Below are 22,245 nucleotides of genomic sequence, written 5' to 3'. Positions count from 1 at the left end.
AAGGGTTCCGTGACAGTGACTTTGTCATGAGCAAGAGCTTTCCTTTGGGTGTCCACAGCTACAGCCTGGGAAGCTGTCTGTCCCCTTATCATTCTGTGAGTTAGGTGGAACTGGAGCATCACCCTCATCTTTATGCCCTCCACCCTCCATGCCTCCCTGCTGCAGGTGTTTGGGCCCACGTGCTCCTGCCTTTGAGATGGCAAGCCAGGGCTCACCATGACAGCCCCTCACATGAGGGCTTTGAAGAGGTTTGTGAATGAGAAGAGGTTTGGAGAGAGGTCTTAAGGCACAGATGATTAAAAAAGTAGGAACTGAAGTTAGACATTCTGGCTACTTAAAGTGCAAAGACAGCCTGAGGTAGAGATTCTGCCTACCATCCCCCTTTCATTAAAGCCATTCTGAGGAGGGGCAAGGACAGGTGGCAGGACTGGGGCAGACTTGGAGAAGCTCTGAGTATGCTCAGGCCCTGGCCCTGGGTAAAACCTGTTCTGCTCCAGGGATCAGCCTCCCCTCCTGCCACACCTCACACTCCAGCCACACCCGGGTTACTCCCAGTTCCCTGAATACATGAGCAATTTCCCCGCAGCCTGGAAGGCGCCTCCTAGGAATGTTCCCCTGATCCTTGAGGCTCAGCTGATCCATCTCTCTGCTGCAGCCACTCCCATCACCATATGGGATTGCTCCAGAACTGCAGATAATGCTCCCTTAGGAGATCCGAGATTCCTTGAAAGCCCAAACTATGTTTTCACCTCAACAGCCTCACTTCCCAAAGACTAGAACATGGTAGGTGTTCAATACCTTTTTATGTGTGAATAAAAATTTATCTAAAGTGGTCAACAAATGAGCAAATGGTTAAGGAATCCAGTTTTAAATCTTTGTGAAAATGCTTAATATGTAAAGAGTTCTTTGTTCAGTAAACAGTTGTTTTATGTGCTGATATGACAGCCACTTGGCTGGAGCCAGCACACTGCACACCAAGGTGCTCTGTGTGGTGAGCTATGTCCTCACTCTAGCAAGAGGCACAGGGTCGTCCACTGTAAGTTTCCTGGACCCAACACTTACCCTTCTGGCAACATCACATTATAATCCTAAATTTGGTTTTGGTGTAACATAAATTAAATTAAAAAATAAAGGTCTATATAAAGGTTCTAAATCTCAATATTTGCTTACTGTGGTATGAAAACTCAGAGGCCATGTTTGGAGACCAAGTTCATGAAAATCAACCTCGCGACCCCTGAGATTTAGAAGGGGTGAGAAAGTGCCCAACCATTTGGGTGTCAGCAGAGTTGCGCTGTGGAGTTTCGGGAGTCATGTGGTATGTTGAATGATTGCTCCCAGTCACTGTTCAGCCTTCCTGCCAGAGGCATTGCATACCTCTGCCCACTGCCATGTGCCTTGTGGTGTGACGGCACCTTCTACATGGGTGCTTGCCCGTCCCACTGAACGAACTGTTTCTGCCAATAGAGGACAAGTGACCATGCCACATGCCATGTCTGAACTTAAGATTTAAGAGCGATTGTGTGGTCCAGCTACTGCAATTTCTTTCTCTGCTATGAGAACAGCATGACCTGACAGGAGCTGCTTCTTCCACTGGGATCTGGAATGAAGACAACACATGGTGCCAGAGCCGTTGCAGTCAACCCACAGCCAACATACAATATGAATGAGGGATAGTCTTTCATTGCCATAGGCCACTGAGACTGGGGATGTTTGTTACTGAAGCATGATTTAGTAAAGGAGTCTATTTCAAATCCTGAGAGATGTTCACATCTCTAAGAAGAGAGCACAAAGTAAAAATAGAGTATAAATAACCAACATCATGAGCGCCAAAGGGTGTTTGTTGGTTTAGCAGCTTGATTATTTTTGCCAGGGGCAGGGCAGGGTGGGGGGTGGGGGGGGATGGCATGACAAAGTGGAAAGGACACAGGGTTGAAAATCAGAAGACTGGATTTGAGACATGGCTCCAGCATGGAACACTGAGCCAGCTATGTATGCTCTGCCCCTTTGAATTTTATTTTCTATGTCTAGGAAAGGAGAATGACTAGAATGCCTGCCTTGTAGGAACCCTGGGAGAATTGCTTGAGACAGGAGATGTGACAGGAGTGTAGAGCTATTCACGAGCTAGTTTGCAGTGTTGGTGATAATTATTGACTCATGATGTATTTAGAAAAAGAAACATCATGCAAATATGTCTAAATTAAGCACCAAAATTTCAGAGGGTCAGTTAGAGGAGAATTCAGTCAAAGCATTAGCTGTTGTACAAAAGAAATCACCATTTTAAAAAGAATTAACCTGTTAAGACGGTCTCTTAAACAGCATTTACAGTGGGTTGCTACAATGTTTTAAAGCTATACATATGTCTTAAAATGATATTCCTTGCAGAAAATCTCTCACCCACCTATAACTCAGAGCCATGAATGGGTTTGAGGCTGTGGGGATTGTTATTAGAATTTTCAACAGGAGTCTTCAGTTTTCTGCAGAGGAAGGAAATGTGGGGAGACCAGGTACAAGCCTGCACTTTAACTAGAAAAGACGCTTTGCTTAGAACTGAAAAAAGAACAAATAGTGTAATATTCACAAATGTGGAAATCCTCCTTCTCCTCTAGCCTTAACCACAATCATCCAAGAAATCCTGCTCGTTTGGCCTCAGAAATCTGATTTCAGAATTCAAATCTCTTTCCCTCTTTTGATGCTTCAGTCTTACTTGAAGCTTCCCCATGTTTCCATTTCAGACACTGCAGACAGTACCCAGTGGATATCCCTAACTGTATGTGGCCTCTCCTTACCACAGAGCATGATGCCGCCTTCATAGTGGCCCTGGGTCACTGTCCTACATGTGGACAGTGGGGACATATGACCACCGTGCCCTAACGACTTCCCCTCACTCCCAGACTATAATCCACATCCTTAGGCTGGGGTTACAGAACCCTCCCCAACATGGCCCTTACTTAAGCTACCAACTGATTATGCTTTTCTACTCCAAGCCTGGTTCCCTCAACACGCCATGCCCTTCACGCCTGCAGGGTTTTACACCCTGGGTCCTCTGCCCTTCACCCCAGGCACAGGGAATTCAGTTCTCTCTTTAGGAGCCAGTCTAGGTGACGCCTCCTTTGTGGTGTCCCCCAGACTTCCCCAGGCACTGCTGGTCGCTTGATCCTTATGCCACCTGAGCTCTTTGTAAATCCCTCTCTGCCCACTTCTCATAGTGCGTGATGGTGACTAACGTCTGTGAGCTCCCTCTCCACCTCCCTGTGGTCTGTCCCAGGCTGGGGCAGTGGCACCTTCCTCTCTATCCCCAGCACCCAGGTCTTAATTAGCACGGGAGGCTGCCTGGAAAGTGTCTGTGAATGAGCAAGGGTGGACTCCAGGCAGAGAAGGCTGCACAGACCAAGGACTCCTTGAAACTCACTGTTGAATTCTGCAGCATTGATTACTTCGGAAGATCAGAGTAGAGAAGGCAGTTTCCTATAATTAAAAGCTTTACGAAAAGCTTTTACTACCTACCAGAGTTTAGTCTAGTCTAAAAAAGTGGTAAGTCGTGACAGCCAAGCTCTGATCTAGTTTAGGGAAGAGCAAACTGCTCTTGTCAGAACAAGAGAACCCTGGTGAGGCAGCGTCGGGAAGGGAAACAGAAGAGAAAGAGAAGGGAGGTGCTTCAAAGTTGGAGAGGAACTAGCCAGGTGACGTCATCTCTAAAATGGAGAAAAATAACACCTCTTCATGGGCTTCATGGATTTTGGTAAGTACAGTGCCCCTCTTCCCCCATTCTCGAAAGACACGTTCCAAGACCCCCGGTGAATGTCTGAAACGGTGGATACTACCAAACTCCATATATACCATGCATTTTTATACATATATACCTATGATAAGTTTAATTTATAAATTAGGCAAGTAAGATATTACCAACAATACCTAATAATAAAATAGGAGAATTGTAACAATATACTGTAATAAAAGTTATGTGACTGTGTTCTATTACGTAAAATAAGGGTTACTTGAACACAAGCACCGAGATACTATAACAGTTGATGTGACAACCGAGATACTATAACAGTTGATGTGACAACCAAGATAGCTATCGATCGACTCATGGGCGTAGAGTCTACAGTGTGCAGACGCTGGACAAAGGGATGATCCAAGTCCAGGGCAGGATGGAGCAGGATGGTGCTCATGCTACTCAGCATGGTGTAAAATTCAAAACTTATGAATTGCTTATTTCTAATACTTTTTCATTTATACTTTTGGACTGTGTTAACCGAAACCACGGAAAGTGAAATGGTGGATAAGGGGGGAATTACTGTATTAAAAAGGAGTGTATACAAAGTGCCTACAACTGGGCCTAACCCTTGGTGGGCAGGGAATAGCCTTGCAGCTGTTCTTACTGACTGCTATTTGTACACTGGTGACTCCCAGAGGTGACCTCAGCCTGTGCGCCACAACTTTTGCACACTCAGTCCCCGGTGAGAGGATGCTCTCATTTGCACATGGGGGTACAACAAGTGGGCTGTGGCAGGCGTCCCAGTGCTGCCCAGCTGGTCTACCCCCGAAGGCCACACACAGGGTGCCTTTCACCCCAGCTGTGAGGCACAGACACAGATAATGGCATGGACTTTTACAGGAACCATGGGATTACTAAAAAGGTATGAAACAGAAAGACTGGTCTTGATGCTCACCCACTGCTGTGTATTTTGAAATGGAAAAGGCTTATCTTTCCAGGGTGTTGCCCGAGCCTTGCCAGGCACAAGCAGGGCAGTGCCACACAGAGCCGAGAGCCTGATTACGACGTCGAAAAAGCAGGCTTGAGTCCCAGCTCCAGCACAAATGTAGGAATAGTACCTCAGCCACTGAATTAACCCCTCTGTGCTTCAGTTTCTTTGTCTGCAAAGTGGGAAGAATAATTCTCAATTGCTGTGAAAGGTGAAGGAGCCGCCATATTGGCAGCACCACTTCTTAGATGCAAAACCAACCAAGCCACTCAGAACCAGGCCCCTAAGCAAGGGATATGATGATACCCCAGCACAGTGCACCAAGGCAGGGCTTGGGGCCTGAGGCTGTGCAGTCGGTGGAAAGAATATGCGCTTTGAAGGAACACAGACTTGGGTTTGAATCTGACCCAGCTTGCTGAATGACTCAAAGGTGGGTTACTTAAACTCTTTATGCCTTGGTCTCTTCATCAGTTTCATCCGGTGAATAATTCTCTCCTTGCTAAGGTGTTGTGAAAATAAAATGTGAGAACCTCCTATATCAAGTATCCAGTATGGAGCAGAGTATACAGAAACTAAGTAAATATCAGTAAACTTTCTCAAAAAATCCAAATCCAGCATTCTGTTTTGACTACATCATAAATTGTCCCCGCTCTGCCATCAAACCAAGCAGAAAGCCAAAATGATTAAAATGTTGGGGTACATAGACTCTTAAACAACATTTAAGATACCGCGGTGGCAATGGTGCGATCAGAAACAATCCACTAGCCTATACCCTGGGAATTTACAAGGTAATGATTTAGAAATAAACATGCCCCATTAACAGAATTTTCAAATCGATATGCTCTGCTGGACTAGAGGCCAATAATGATCAGCAAGAGCTGCAAGGATATGAGAGAAGAGTTTTGTCTCACTCTATGTCTCGCTGCAGAATTCTTTCAAGAGCAAAACATGATTTGAAGAGCCACGTGGAATACTAGAAGTCAACAGAGAATGACCAAGGTCCTGTCCAAAACAGACGTGGATTCGGCCACAGCTTCAGAGTTCTAATTTTAACTGAACACAGCCATGTAAAAGGAATAGACATATTTTCTGAAGGAAGGTCATAGTAGCAGAGCCCAGTAATTCTCCTCTAAGTACATGTTTACTTAACGTTTGGCAAGTACTCATCCTACCATTGTGAGAGTTCTACAAGGAGACCAGAGAAGACCTGGTGTGGAGGGAGCCCTTCCCAGAATCCTGGTCACTTCTGGCGTAATGTGGAGAAGAGGGGCTGCAAACGGGCATGGGAGCCCACCGCCACCACCACCGCTGGTACTTTGTGACACCCAAATGGAGTTCAGTGAGGAAAAATCATGTCCATGATACTTCTCACCACAGATAACTGAACAGGATTTACTGAAAATCCTTATATTGCTCAAAGCAGGAGGACTCATCCCACAGGGCAGTTTGCTTACAAAGGCAATACAGTGTAGGTGCTGGCCGGGCAGCTCAGTTGGTTAGTGCATCGTCCTGATACACCAAAGTTGCGGGTTCAATCCCCAGTCAGGACACATAAAAGAATCAACCAATGAATGCATAAATAAGTAGAACAAATCGATGTCTCTCTCTCTCTCTCTCAAATCAATAATAATTTTAAAAAAGCAATGCATTGTAGAGCTGGGTAATGACACAAAATTACATCTTATATACACTGACAGAAGTATTCCTTAACTACTCTCCACCCTCAAAGCTTCTAAGAAAATAAAATTGGTTAGTAATCCAGAAGAAGACAGTGATATGGAGACCAAGTGGGAAGATAAGGATGCGAGGTCATGGAGAAAAAACCTGTGGCAGAGGACACATGACAATAACAGTAAAGACAATAAAAACAGCAGAAAGCATTTCTACCTTCCTCTACAGGTAACAAAGCCCTTTCATGTACATCTGACATTCTGGTTGCCAACATATATCTAGAGGGTTCTTTTGGGGAAGAAGGATTAGCTATCTTCTCCCTCCCCAGAGTGCAAAACCAGAATCAACAGTTAGAAGCTACAGGAAGGTAGATCATAGCTGGAAAATCTCTGCAAACAGCAGAGTGCTTTAGAGGTGGGACAAGCTACCTGCCTGTCTCACTAACTAGTGTGTGCATTCCTTCACTTGGTCAATAGAACATTTAAGGAATGGCTAAATGTGCCCAGTGGTGTGCTATCCTATCTTCTGGGGTCAGAGCCTCCCAATTCTACTCCCAGTAGGCCTCAGGATGGATGGTGCTGCCCCCCACCCCACCCCTCTACAGGTAAATCACAGATGATGAATGCCTACCTAAGATTTTTAAAATACTATTTCTGTGAACAGATAATATATGTAAATAGAAAATTTTAAAGGTATAGAAACATATACAGCATGCAGCAAGATTGCACAATACAAGATCAATATACATATATCAACTGTCTTTCTACACACCAGCCATAAACCATCTGAAAGTGAAATTAAGAAATGTTCATGGATTGGAAGACTTAATATTATTAAGATGGCAAAAGTCCCCAATCGATCTACTGATTCAGTATAATACCTATCAAAATCCCAGCTGGCTTCATTGCAGAAATTAATAAAGCTCATCCCAAGATTCATATGAAAATGCAAGAGATTCAAAATAGCCAACACAAACTTCAAAAAGAAAAACAAAGTTGAGGACTCACACTTAACAATTTCAAAACTTAGTACAAAGCTATATTCACGAAACTGTGGCACTGACATAAGGATAGACATACAGATCAATGGAATAGAGAGTCCAGAAATAAAACCTCACATTATAGTTAATTGATTTCTGATAAGGGTAAAAGCACAAATCAATGGGGTAAAGAACAGTCTTTCAACAGGCAATGCTGAGACAACTGATTATCCACATCAGGTTAGAACCCTATCTCACACTGTATATTAACTCAAAATGAATCAAAGACCAAAATGTAAGAGTTAAAACTATAAAATTCTTTTTGTTTCCTCCTCACCCGAGGACATTTTTCCATTTTTTGTACAGATAGAGTGGGAGGGAGAGAGAGGAAGAGAGAGAGAGAGAAACATTGACGTGAAAGGGACACATCGAGTGGCTGCCACCCGCACGACCAACCAGGGCCGGGGACAAACTGCAACCAAAATATGTGCCCTTAGCGGGAACCGAACCCGGGTCTCTCTGGACCGCAGGCCGACGCTCTAACCGCTGAGCCAAACCGGCCAGGGCAAAACTATAAAATTCTTAAAAGGGAACACAGATGTGAATCTTCATGACCTCAGACATGACACCGAAAGCACAAAAACAGAAGAAAAATAGATAAATTGGATTTCATCAAATTTAAAACATGTGCTGCAAAGGACACCATCAAGAAAATGAAAATGACAACCCACAGAATGGAAGAACATTTTTGCAAATCATTTATCTGTTAAGGGATTAGTATACATACTAATACATAAAAATCTCTTGCAATACAACGATAAAAAGACAAAAAACTAAATTAAAAATGGCAGAGAATCTAAATACACACTTCCCCAAAGACGACATACAAATGGCCAATAAGCACATAAAAATGAAAACATATCTATGCATAAAACTGTGTATAGATGTTCACAGCAGCATTATTCATAATAGGCAAAGGTGGCAAAAACCCAAATGGCCATCACCTGATAATGGATAAATGTGGCATATCTATACAATGGATTATTTTTTCAGCCATAAAAAGGAATGAAGCATTGATACATGCTACAACATCAATAAATCTTGAAAACAATATGCTAAGTGAAAGAAATCACAAAAGACTACATATTATATGATTTCATTTATATGAAATGTTAAGAAGGGTCAAATCTATGAAAGTAAGTACACTAGTGGCTGCCAGGGGCTAGGGTGCATGGGCAGTGGCTGCTAATGGATATGGGCTTTCTTTTTTGAGGTGATAAAAATGTTCTGGAATTATATAGTGGTGATGGTTATGTGACTTTGTGAATATACTAAAAACTATGTAATTGTAAAAAGAAAATAAAAATACCAGACCCCAAAAGGTATAAGTATACAGCAAAAAGTAGGTCTCTTTCCTATCCATATCCACCTGTCACCCAGCTGCCTGGCCTACAGGTAAAAATTCTCGTGTATCTTTCCATGTTATGCATTATAAGCATCTGTGTACAAATACTGTCTTCTTTTAAAAAATATACACAAATGGTCAAATATTACAGATACTGTTCTGTATGTTGTGTTGTGCACACTTAAGGGAGTTTTAAAGATGATAGGAGATCAGCTTCCTTCATGGTGGGAGGGGGCGAGGCTTCAGGGGAAGGGGAGTCCGAGCAAAGACAAAGACAGGAGGAAACAGAACAGCCTGTTCCGAGAAGTGCAGGATCTGCTGCGCCTGGAGGAGAGCTGAGCAGGAGACAGGAGGCTGAAGAGCAGGCAGAGGCTGGATGGCTAAGCCAGGGGGCGGCAGCTTTACACTGAAAGGTATTGGGAGTCCCAGAGAATGTCAGCAAGCACTGACTGAAATGATCGCTCTGGATGGAAAGGAAACCACAGGAGGCTGAGAGATGGTGAAAGGGTAGTCGTGACAGTGAAGGAAAGAGATGGGAAATGTGTGTGTCGGAAAGAAGGGAGCCAATCTGAGTGGGGTGAGGAAAGCAGAATTCACAGGATTTGAAGGCAGACATGGGTCCTCCCAGAGTTCTGGCCAGGGTGACTGGGGGCTGGTCACCTGCCTTGAGATGGGGAATGCAGAAGTGAATGTGACTGGGGTAGGTGACAGTTTTAAGTTTGTAAGAGGCCCAAAGTGGGAGCTCCAGGGGAGCCTGACGTTGGAAGAGACCCAGGCCTGAGACAAAGGTGTGGAACTATCAGCCTCTAAGTGGTCCCCATGAAGTCATTCAGGAAACATGGACGGAGTGGTGCACAGCAAGAGCTCCAGAAGGCTGGGGTTGATTCCTGGGGGAGCACCAGTATTTAAGAGGCTGAACCAGAACTACTGTATATACAGCATCACTCTATAGCATGATCTTTAAGTTTATACATGTAACGTCTGTACTCTACAGGGCAGTTTTTTATTACAAGGATGAGGCACAGAGAAGCTAAAGTGACTCATTCAAGGTCACACTGGTAAATGATGATGTCAAGATTCAAATCTAGATCTGTCTAGTTTCAAAACCTGTGATTTGTCTGTTTGGTTTTCTCTGTTACTTTAAACTGCCTCCCCAGGAAGGAGCCACCAGAGGGGCAGGCGGGAACACTAGAGAGATGCCAAAAGACAGAGAGTAAAGGAGGAAGCAGCAGTGTACGTGCCCCATGCCCCGGAGTCTGCTTCCACACCCCTATAGGTGCTGGCCCAACATGGATGTTAGGAAGTGTTCCCAGGTGTGCCCTGCATACCCTGCACATGTGCTCACCACAGGATCTACTGTGCTCCAGGGCTGTGGCACTGATCTGCTGCCATTTCACGAGAACACATGCTCAGTTTGCTGGGGAGGATGCCAGGCCATGTGTCTCCGGGTCAGACTTGCTCTCCCAAGTCCCCAAACACCAATGGTCTCAGGCCTTAGGATGAATGGGGTTTGGGGGTTGAGGGGCAATGGGGATAGAGTGGGCTCTGAACCAGGAGCTGAAGGCACTCACTGAGGAGCACAGCTGTGTCCTAGGTAGGCTCCCAGGTTCCTTCCCCAAACAGCCCTAGAAACCAGTCTCTTTCCTTTTCTTGCTTCTACTATAATCTGGTAGGTTTCTCTCTTCTTGTTATGCTGAAGAAAGTGTTATCTCACATATCTCCGGCTCTCTTCCCACTTCTGAAGCAATTTCAAGACACTTTTCAAGCTTTGGGGCTTTCGTCAGACACTGGAGTTCAAGTCTCAGCTCTGGGGCTGATGAGCTCTGTGGCATCAGGTAAGTTACTTGATTTCTCTGGGCCCATTTTATCCTTTCTACAGAAGTGATCATAAAAGCTCTAGGGGTGAGCTGTTGAGCAGACTAAATGAGATAACATATGTGAAGCTGCTGGCACACAAGTGAAGCTGATGAGACGTTCTCCTTCATCTCCCCAAAGGGCTGCACTCAGTCGCCATTTTAGAGGAAGCTGCTCTCCAGCTCAGTCTCCATTTCCTACTTGAGGGCTTGGACTTACCCCCAGTCCTGCCACTTTAGGTCTTCACTGATGGCCTGGGAGAGAGGACAGAGGACGAGGCCAAGGAGTAGCCCCAAGCAGTGGCAAAACAAGGGGGCAAAGTCTGTTCCAGTCCTAGGTGAAAAAGGGAGCTGGGAGGCTGCTGGCCTTCCAGGCCAAGTAGTTTCATCCTGACTGGCAACTGAGAAGGCTCTGGAAGTTGTACTTAGAAATGAACAGATGAAACAGCACCCAGTCTGAATTTTTTTTCTATAGTTTGTATTTTATTTTTATTATTTTTTAATCCTCACCTGAGCACATGTTTCCATTGATTTGAAAGAGAGAGAGACAGACATACATACACACATCAACGCTAGGGAGAAACATCGATCAATTGCTTCCTACACGTGCCCCACTGGGGATTGAACCCTCAACCTGGGCATTTGCCCTTATTAGGAATTGAACCTGCAACCTTCTTGATGTATGAAATGATGCTCCAACCGAGTCACACAGGTTAGAGCTGTATTTTTATTTTTACATTAACACTGGTCATGTCCCCTTTCATGGAGGTGAGTGGAGTAAGTATTCAACAAGCCCAAACGCCTGGGTTCCAACCCATAACCCTACTCACTCCACTTCCAGTCTCAAGGGTTGTCTGTGAAGGTGGCTAACCAGTATGTCACTGAAAGTTACTGACCAGTGGGCTCCTTTAGCCTGGGAACACTTGCTGGGGGTGGTGAGTATGTAGCAACAAGAGGGTGATATCTGGCTGGACATAATGAGGCTCAAGGGAGCTAAGAGCCTGGAACTGGGGGAGGGGGGGGGCGCACAGACCTCATCTCCAGGCACCCACTCTGCTCTTCAAACTCACAGATACATTCCCACCCAGTCACTCTGGTTGGTGATAATGTCTCCAGCACAGGGTAGTGGGGAAGGCTGCATAAAATCATGAACGTGGTAATTTTTAGATGTAAAATGCTGTGCAAATAATATTAGCAAAGAGAGCAGGGGTGCAGTCTGAAACAGATTGGGGAGAGGTGGAATGTGGACTGTTCACATGCAAGCAACAAAACTCCTCTGGGTTCTCAGCTATCATCAGTGCCCCTGTGCTTGCTCCCCAGAATCACACATACACGTTCACAATCCTCCTTTTGACCATCTGGTCCTTGGTGTCAGTTTCATTTAAGGAATTGCTGCATTAAATTGATGGAGCATTAGTAAAACCTAATTAACATCCAGATTGAGTTTTTCTAAGGGAAAAAAGATCCACAGAAAATAAAATACCCTAGTAATTTAAATCTCACAGTATTCAAGTAAATACTATATGACTGAGCATTACAAGTGGAATAATTTAGTACAGGAAAAAAAAAGAAATTATTATAGTCAGTCTATTCTTCCAAATACTACTTCTAATTCTCATTCAAATCTATTCTCCCAAACCATCATATTTATCATATAAGAAAACAGAGGCACTGAGAGGTCAGCTGACTAGGTGAAGGTCAAGGCCACTAACCTGAGGAAAGTAAGGCCTCAAACCTGGGCCTACTAAGTCTAGGTCTAAACACTTCATATCAGAGCTCTTACCTTCATTTCACAACTGCCTCCTGGTATCACATTATTCCCTGAATGGGGCTGGGAGTATAAGCAGACAGAACAGAGCCTTTTGTATTGATAGAGAATGCTTTTGATTTATGTACTAGGGTTGTTAACTATCTATCCATCCCCATCCATCCCCCACCTGCCCATCCAATCCATCCATCCTTCCATCCACCCATTACTGAAGGCCTGCTATGTGCCACATGGGGATACAGATCCTGCTCTCCTGTTAAACTCCATGAAAGCAGCGTCTGCTGAGCAACATGAAAGCTGTGTCCACATTAATTACTGCCACATGCCAGGGTCTAGTTCAGGTCTAGCCTGGCATGCAGTAGATGTTCAGTAAATACTGAATGAGAGAACAAATGAGTAAACCTCGTTCTCCAGAAGCGTGTGATCTGTAAGGGCAGACTGACATGAAGGATGAGTGGGGCATAATTCAGTGTGACCAGGGTCATCATAGGATGACAGTGAATAGCAGTGGAGCAGCTGAGGAGGGCATGGTGACCCCTGCTGAGGTGACTCCCAATCAGCTGGCCACAAGGTCATTTTGGTGGCTCCATCAGCTTGGGTTCCCTGACACAGAACCTGTTTCTTGACTGTCAAGGAGCAATGGGCTAGTTCTGGGGCTCCCTCTGAGCACCGGCATCAGTCTCTTTGTCATGTGGAGCCTTGCATTCCTTATCTGTGATCCCCTAGTCTCTAGACTAGAGTTTCCGGTCAACTGTGTCAACATTTCACTTCACTAATTTATTTTGGATCTCTCTGAGCTCCCCTTTATCCATTTCAATTCCATTCATTTCATCTCAACAAACACTTCCCAGGCACTAACTATGTGCCAGATACAACCCTCTGTGCCCTTCTTCAGGAGCAGGGTCTGCTGCTGAACCCTGAGAGAGTCCATGTTCAGGGGTGCCTGACGCGGGTCCTCCAGCAGAGAGGCAAAGGAAAGCTGAGGAGGGCCCAGCACACGTGGGTACGCGCTGTAAACATCCAAGAACTCTAGCGACGGTTACTGAGAGGATGCTAAAAATCATTATCTACTGAAAATATTAGATTTGCTCTGGATTGTTCATTACATACAATGGCTTAATAGGACTTTTATTGAATAGCTGCAGAGCTCTGGGCCGAAATCAATTTGCCATACACACGGAATTTTGATGTATGCTGTTGACTTCCACAACACGGAGCAATTTGTAATAGCTTTGGCTCTCTGTTGTTTTCAAAGCTCCTGCTACATCACAAGCATTTATTTCTGACCACAAAATTACATTTATTCAACAGAAAGCAGCTCTGGGTCTTTAAGAGGTTAACTTTTGGAGTGCTTGGCTGCTCTCCAGCCCGTCGGAGGAGCAGTGCTGGCGCGGTGGCACCGGCGGTGGCGGCAGCGCCGGGCGGGCGGCCGTGATTAATAGACTGCTGAGTGCGCCCCTTTCCACATGCACGCAGCTCGCTCCCCTGCTTCCATAGATCATGGGCTTAGCCTCAACATATCTGACTGAAATTGAATTTGGCTTCTCTCTCAACCGTTCATTTCCTATGTTATGCAAGGTTATATCCTTTTCTGCCTGAGCAGAACCAAACCAGCTGCAGCTTTGGAAAAGAAAATGTGTTTTCAATTAGGAAGCTGGCCTGAATATTGAACCACAGTCCTACTGGCTCCCCTAATTGAGCCATCATGGAGCTCGCCTACAGATAGACACCGTATCGCCAGGCCTTCGGACTTTACTGTAAGATAATTAAAACACACCATCACCACAACAACTGCCGCCACCACCGCTGCCACCGCCGCCGCCGCCACCACCACCACCACCTCAATTACCACATGTGAAAAGGGCTGAGAGTCTGAAGATGGCTGTGTTGGGTGAGAAGGAAGTCCCCACCAGAAAAGGGGTCTGGACAACAGGCTATGCTGGGGTCTCCTCTGTCCTCCAGCCAGAGCCTGTCAGTGTCCTCAGGGCCTGGTCCACTCTGTACTCATCTGTGAGGGACACTGGGTCCCAAACTTGCAGATTCTTCTGATGCCCCTGGGAGGGGAACCAGCCTTATGTTTCTTGTGGGTCACTAGGAACTGAGTGCACAGCCTCCCACACAGCACTCAATGAGTACTTACTGATGAAGGAGAAGGAGAGGGAGAGAGAAATTCAGCTGAGAACACCTTATTAAACAGCTCAGAAGGGAGAAGGTGATATACAGTCTAAGAGATAATGCAGACCCTTGAAAGAAAATTAAAAACAGGCTGAGATGGTAAGGAACAGGAACAAGAGAGGCACACTTTCAGTTAGATCTTAAAGGATGAAAATGATTTTTACAGGTAAGGAAGAGCAAAAGGTTATAATAACAGAGGCTGTGAATTTAGGAAAAGGTTAGAGGCAGGAAACCACAAGAAATGTTCAGGGTACAGTAAATAGACCAGCCTGGTGGGAAAAAGCCAAGGATATGACACCTGAAAATACATTTTAAACTAAACCACAGGGCTCCTTACCTGCCATCTAAGGTGCTAGAATAGGCACTGAATCACAGAATTTGACCTTGAAGAACGGCCCTTGGAGGGAGCCTAGCCCGGTGGTTCCTACAATTAGCTATGAATGAGAATCAGGGTGGACTTTGTAAAATTAGATTTTTAGGTCCCACCCCAGGCCCAATGAATCTGAACCTTGGGGGTGGCGGGGGGAGCACAGGGAGCTGAATTTCTAACAACATGGTTGATTCTCATGCAGCCAGTTGGTCCTTCTGAGTACTAGTTTTAGGAAGCATTAATCTGGTCCAGTCTTTTCTAATAGCATCCTGCCCATGACACTTAATGCAGTACTTGCTAAGTACAGGCATGATGGGGACATACATATGTGTACAGGCACGAACACGTGCACATGCACACACAAGTTCTTACCCTCCCGATTTTAGAAGCGTAAGGCTCAGAGCAAGTTAAACTGTGTTCCAATAACTAAAATGTAAGGCAGAGTATCTTCAGGTTCAAAATCAAGATAGATACAAATGGAGCCCTATCAAAGGCTAGAGGGGGAGAGTTTGTTTCTGGTGGGTATTTGGGGATGACCTGGAGGGTACAGCATTTGGGTTGGGCCTTGAAAAAGAACAGGTAAGAGCTGACCACGTCTCTGACCGGTGGTCCTCTGGCCCTTGTTTGAAGACCCCCAGTAACAGGGAACTCACTACCTTAGATGGCAGCTCATTCCATTTTGAACAGCTGTAACTGCTGGAAAAGTCCCCTCTGTCTGCTAATGACAGTCAACCCAAGTATTAGTCCACTGGCTCATCTTGGACTTCAGAGTTATGGGGCTCCCTGCCGACTATCTCACTCACCCATTCATTGTATAGATGAGCAAAGTCAGGCAGAAAAAGGCCCGGGAGCTGCCCGAGGTCACGGAAGGGTGAGTGGCAGCGCCTGGGCAGGTTCCCAGGTCTTCTAACACCCTGTGCAATGTTCTTTGAAGTAAAGCACTCGGACACCCTGGCTTTATTTAGACATGGCCTTTAGATCGGAACACTTAAATATATTACAGTGCAACAGATATGGGCCACAGGACATCCTTGAAACTCTTAGTCACTTTCAACTAATTCATGGAATATTTACCCAGCTTAATACATTTCATCTATTATTTGATTAAAATCTGTCACATGTGCACAGGGCCTTTGTTTTCCACTGCACTCAGACCTCTCCTTTGGACTAGAGCTTTTCAAAGCAACTTAACACAATAAGCTTAACACCATGGCCCATCTGCCTTCCTCTCTCCCTCCTTCAGCCCCAGCCATTTAGTCTTCTTTCTGGCTTCTGGTCATCCTGAGCACTGTCCCTCCTCAGAACCTTGGCACTCGCCCTGCTCTGCCTGACTCTCTCCTCAGCTCTGTGTATGGCTGGTTCTTCTCATCACTCGGGTCTTACTTCAAACGTCACCTCCCGGAAGAGGTCTTCAGGACAACTCTCTACAGAAGCGGCCCTGCTCCTCACACTCTTTTCCACCTTCCCATCTATTTCCCTCACAACACTTGTCACCATCTGACATTACTCTTTATGTTTATTATTGCTATCTCTTCACTAGAACACAGTCTTCAAGACAGTAGAGGCCTTGTTGACTATATCCATGACTACATCCTTAGCTTCCATTTGGTCCAGAGCTACACATAGTTGGCTCTCAAGGTTTTATTGAATGCAAAAAATGAACGAACACCAGAGAGTAAAACCCCGCATCAGAGGCACTGTGGGGCTTCACACGGCCTGACTGTGGCTCTGCTGGTATGTTATACCTACAGTGGACCTTCAGTACAAAGGGAAGCTGCAAATAATTACTTGGCCCCTCACATGAGTCTCATTGGCAGGTGATAATGGGATGAAGTCACAGTCTGCAGTTAACCTAGCCCCCACTCCTCCAAGGGGTGCAGATCAGGTCGTGGTAAAAGGTGTGCACACAATTATGGATATGTATGCAGGACAAGGTGTGGAAAGGCAGGTCTGATACAGGAGGGGCTGGTTAGAAGGGGTGGGGAGCCTGAAGCTGTGTTTGCCAAGCACTTTAAACAAAATGAAGATCAATGGTCCTCATTCAAGACTGGGGAGGTTGACTGAGATAATGGAGAGGCAGAAGGGGCCCTCCATGCTCCCCAAGCACCACCAGAGAGCACTAACATTAAAGAACATTCCCACAGTGCCAGGCCTGCCACTGTCACCTATGGGAATTTCTATCACTAAATACCTTACTTCTTCCCATTTACATCTATAATATCCTTCTATATAAATGTTATTCTTTTCTCCAGAAAGTTTCTATGCATTGTTACATTTATGTCTAGGTATCTTTTATTTTTTGTTGCTATCTCCAGCAGTATCCTCCCTTAGTTTGTTGTTGATATAGAAGCATGTATTTACTTTTGTGTATTGATTTTGTATCTAGCAACCCTGTTAAATAATTAAGCTTGAAAAATGAGTTCTATTTCTTCTGTTACAATATGTATACTTTCTTTCTTTTCCTTGTCTTCCATGCTAAGACTTCTAGTACAATGTTAAATAAAAGTAGCATTAGTAAACACATTCCTGTCTCACATTGGTGTCTCCTTCCTGATTTTATTTTATTTTATTTATTTTTTTATCCTCACCTGAGGCCATTTTTGCATTTATCTTCAGATAGAGTGATGAAGGAGAGGGAGACAGAAATTTAGCTAAGAACACCTTATTAAACAGCTCAGAAGGGAGAAAGTGATATACAGTCTAAGAGATAATGCAGACCCTCGAAAGAAAATTAAAAACAGACTGAGATGGTAAGGAAAAGGAACGAGAGAGGCACACTTTCAGTTAGATCTGAAAGGATGAAAATGATTTTTACAGGTGAGGGAGGGAGGGAGAGAGAGAAACATCGATGTGAGAGAGACATATGGAGTGGTTGCCACCCACACAACCCCAACCGGGGCCAGGGACAAACTGCAACCAAGGTATGTGTCCCCCAGTGGGAATCGAACCTGGGACTCTCTGGTCTGCAGGCTGACACTCTAACCACTGAGCAAACTGGTCAGGGCTCCTTCCTGATTTTAAAGGGAACGTTTTCAACATCACTGAGTATGATTGATGCAGGTGTTTGATAAATACCTTTACTCAGGTTAAAGAAGTTCCCCTCTATTCCTAGTTTGCTGGTAGTTTCTTTTTTCTTTTTTTTATTATCATGAATGAATGTTGAATTTTATCAAATGATTTTCCTATAATGATTGAGATATGTTCCTCTTTAATCTAATGATATTAATTTGCATTAATACATTTTTCTAATATTAAACCAAATAGTATTCTTGGGATACACAGAGCTTGACGAATTCAATTTACTAATTCCATTTAAAGAACGTCTGCTTATCTACTCATACATTCGACTGCTTCAATATTCCTTTCTTATACTGTCCTTGTCTAGTTTTGACATCAAGGTTGCTAGCCTTGTAAAAAAGTTAGAAAGTGTTGTTCTCTCTTTTTCTATTTTCTGAATGAGTTTGCAAAAGATTAGAACTATCTATTTCATGAATGACTGATAGAACTCTCTCATAAAAATGTCTAGACTTTGTGGAAATATTTCTGTAATAGTTGCAAGGCTATTAAGGTTTTCTACTTCTTCTTTGATCAGCTTTGATATGTTATAGTGTTCTAGAAATCTGTCCATCTTTTCTAGAGTTTAAAAATTATTGGCATACAACTGATTATAATATTCCCGCTATCTTGTTAATCTCTGCTGTAGTACAAAGTTATCTCCATTATCATCTGAAGCGTCTCTTCCCTCCTCCCCCTCTTAATTAGGAAGGTAGTTTGTCTACTGTAGTAGTCTTTTCAAAGAACCAACTTTTGGGCTGTTTCTCTCTTGGGTCTTTTTCCTTCTCGTTCATTTTTATTCTTATATATTTTTATTAATTATTTTGATTAGCTCCTTCTTCCTATTTTCTCTGAGCTTATTCTGTTGTACTTTTTGACTATTTAAGGTGTATGCTAAGCTCATCAATTTTCAGTCTTTTATTTCCCCTCTAATATAAGCGCCTAAGTCGTTTAAGAGAATTTTCCTCCCTGAGGACACTTGGTTTAAGCAACCATATCCCATATCAAGAGGAGTAGGCCCTAAGCCAACTCCTGACCTCCTCAACCTTCTCAACCATGACCCTTCTCAGGGTCATGGAGAGAAGCAAGGAGAAAGGGAGACCATTTGAAAGACTTAGCATTTTTCTAGAGAGTGTCAGTGTCATTTAACTGAAGGGAGTGTCTAAATCATTTAACCAAAGTATGCCTTAAATTGAATTGACCATTTAGGGTACTCCCCTTACCCTCACTAATCAGTTGGCTGGGCGTATAAAACACACAAACTGAGAGATAGATAGAGGCAATTTTTTTTTTTAAACCGCCTCCAGAGGAACCTCACTGTTCAAGCATTTATTCAATAAGTATTGTTGAGAGCCCAAAAACTTTAGTTCCAGTTGCTGTGTCAAGTGCTGGGGAATACAAACGGCCAACAAGACAGGACACAGAGATTGCCTTCACACATTTACAAACTCATGGGGAACAGAGACAAAGTCACAGGCAGCTCTCGGCACAATGACAAATGCGTCACATATACGTGTGGGGTGCAATGGGAGCACATGGTACAGGGGACCTGGCCTATCATTGGGGCTCAGGGAAGGCCTTTCCTGAGGAAGTGACATCAAGCAGAAGTGAGCCAGCTGAAGTGAAAGGAGGAAGGAGTGCCTCTGGAAGAGTTAGCCTTCTAAAGGCTTGGAGGCCTGTGAGGACACCCAGTGCATAAGGGCCTGGTAGAAATTCAGAATGGCTGGGTGTCCGGTGACAGATGGTAAGTAGTAAAAAAATCTAGAAAGGTAAGTAAAGGAAGTTGTCTGGATTTACCCTGAGAACCACGAGAAAACACTGTGGGGCCTAAGTGGTACCCTGGCGAGATTAATGTTTCCTACATTATAACACACTACAAATACATGTTCTTGTAGGAACGCTCAAGTCCTGTGTAAATTTCTTGCTCTTTGAAAACTTTATTTTGTGTTTTGTTTTTTTTCCTTTTGGGAAAAATAAGGAAGTAATCTATATGAATTCTGAGGCAAAGAACCTGTTTTCACTAATACCATACATTTTTCCAAGGGGAACTCAAGCACCTTGGGGTGACAAAAAAAGATTATCTGATAAATAAAATTGTGTTCAGCAAATACTAGTGAAGGGTACAAAAACAAACCTCTGATTAGAGAAGGTGACATTTTAGAAAAACAAGCCGAACGAATCCTGTCCCAGCGAAGCACCAGGACATGCTGCTTCTGGCCTCACTCAGCTGAACACCACCCCTATACGGTCCCCATCTGCAGTGGCCCTCTGCACAAAGCCCATTCTTCAGAAGCAAGTAGGATTTAGTCCCTTCTAGTAAGATCAGTATACTAGTAAGCACAAACTATTTAATATAAATAGAGTAATTAGCAAAGGTTTGGTAAATATTAATTAATGGTACTATAAAAGTATTTACTTTATAAATAACCTTTTACCCTTTTAGAAAAATGGGCAAATAGGAAGCCTAGATGTTTCTCAGGCATTTCAAATTTAATATATCTAGATCCAAACCCACTACCCTATCCAGAATGTGATAATAACTTAGATTCTTAAAAAAGATTGTAATAATCACACACACACTAAATTCAATGTAATAAATAAATAACAAAGAGGGGGTGGAGATAACATTCTATATTAAAAGATATATATATGTATATGTATATATGTGTGGGTGTATATATATGTGTGTGTGTGTGTGTATATATATATATATATAAAGAGGAGAAGAAAAAAGAAAGAATTCATGGACATGGACAACAGTGTGGTGATTGCAGGGGGTTGGGGTGGGTGGAGGTGGAGGAGAAGGAGGGATAAATAGCTAAGGAATAAAAAAAGATATGACACAATTTGAGGATAATTGGGGAAATTTTATTTTTGGACCAAATACTAGATATTAGTGTTAATTTTCCCAGGTGTGATACTCAGAGTTATAATGGAAATGTTGGGGAATACCCTTAATTTTAGGAGATACACAGGTATGTTTAAGGGTACAGTGCCGAGCTATCTGAAACTTACTTTCCAATGTTTAAGAACAGGGTGGGAAGCAAACAGGGTAAAATGTTAACAAGTGGTACGTCTGGGTAAAGGGTGTACAGGTGTTCATTATACTAATCTTTGTAATTCTGTGTAGACTTGAAATTTTTCAAAAAGAAATAAAACCAAGCAAACAACAAAAACAATACACTGAGCTCTTTCATGTAGAGAAACACTAAGCCAGTGGGCCTCACCAAAGCTGCTAAACAGGTCGAAGAAAGAGATCAGATCAAATGTGGGTAGGTGTAAGGTAACAGTTTTACTCCTAGAATGAGGGTTTGGAGATGTACTTCTGAGGAAAAGGCAGTTCATGTCCTTCCCAGACTTGGGAGACTGGCATCCTCCATGCCTTAAAGAGCCCAGTCCAGTGGGGCTTCCTGAGGCAGGGAATTCTAAACAGAGAAAATAGCACCACGACTGTTCTAAAATCTTCAGTGATGACCAGCAGCACTGCTGCTTCGTCTTCCTACACGAGTCCCTCCCTGTCCTAGGATCTCCTCTCTCACCTTCCACTGCAGTCTTCTTGGCTAACCATATTTGTTCTCTTGCCCTCTGCTGTCACCCGCATGCTGAAGAATTTGCCAAATGGTAGTCACCACCTCTTACTGTGGAGCTCTGGGCCCAGGAGTCCAGTCTCCTCAGCACTGTGTCCTAGGAGGCACCCCACAGCCTCATATCACTCCTGAACTTGACATCTCCCTTCCCTGAATCCTCTCCTTCCCCCTCCTCTCCGTGAATTCCTATGGTCCTACAATGTGGGTTCTTTAGAGGGCTATAAAAAGTCTTGCTTCCTTTCCTCAGTATTGTTACTATCATCATTCCAAAAGAAGATAAGGGCTGAGTAAATAAATAACTCCACACCAATACCAATATATCTGGCTTCCTAAAATCCACCAAGTCTCTACACAAAGGGCTGAGAAGGAGTTGGAGTGTCACCCACCTCAACCGTCCTCTTTGCGAATCACTCTACGGTGGCCAAGGCACATGTCTCAGGTGACCGGCAGCCCGCCCACCATCTTGCCCAGTCCTTCTCTGGAAAGATTAGAAAACTTTTCCTTATACTGACCCCAAACTTACTCCTCATGACTTCTGCCTGTTGTTGTTTTTTTCAAGCCTCGATCAAATGAACTTCCTCTTCCTCCCACAGCTGCACGTGAAAGCACCAGGTTGCCCCACTCTATCCCCTCCACACAGGAGGCCTCATGGCAGCAGCCGCCCCAGACCAGTTTGG

General features: G+C 44.0%; 1 protein-coding gene across 6 annotated transcripts in view; it reads right to left on the bottom strand.

The window, feature by feature from the left end:
* Positions 1-22,245, bottom strand: part of CUX1 (cut like homeobox 1) — a 363,160-nt gene that overhangs the window by 165,845 nt on the left and 175,070 nt on the right. The gene's annotated exons all lie outside the window — the stretch shown is intronic.

The sequence above is a fragment of the Molossus molossus genome, unplaced genomic scaffold (assembly GCF_014108415.1).
Source record: "Molossus molossus isolate mMolMol1 unplaced genomic scaffold, mMolMol1.p scaffold_m16_p_3, whole genome shotgun sequence".
NCBI lineage: Eukaryota > Metazoa > Chordata > Mammalia > Chiroptera > Molossidae > Molossus > Molossus molossus.
This window is presented reverse-complemented; position numbering and strand designations above follow the sequence as displayed.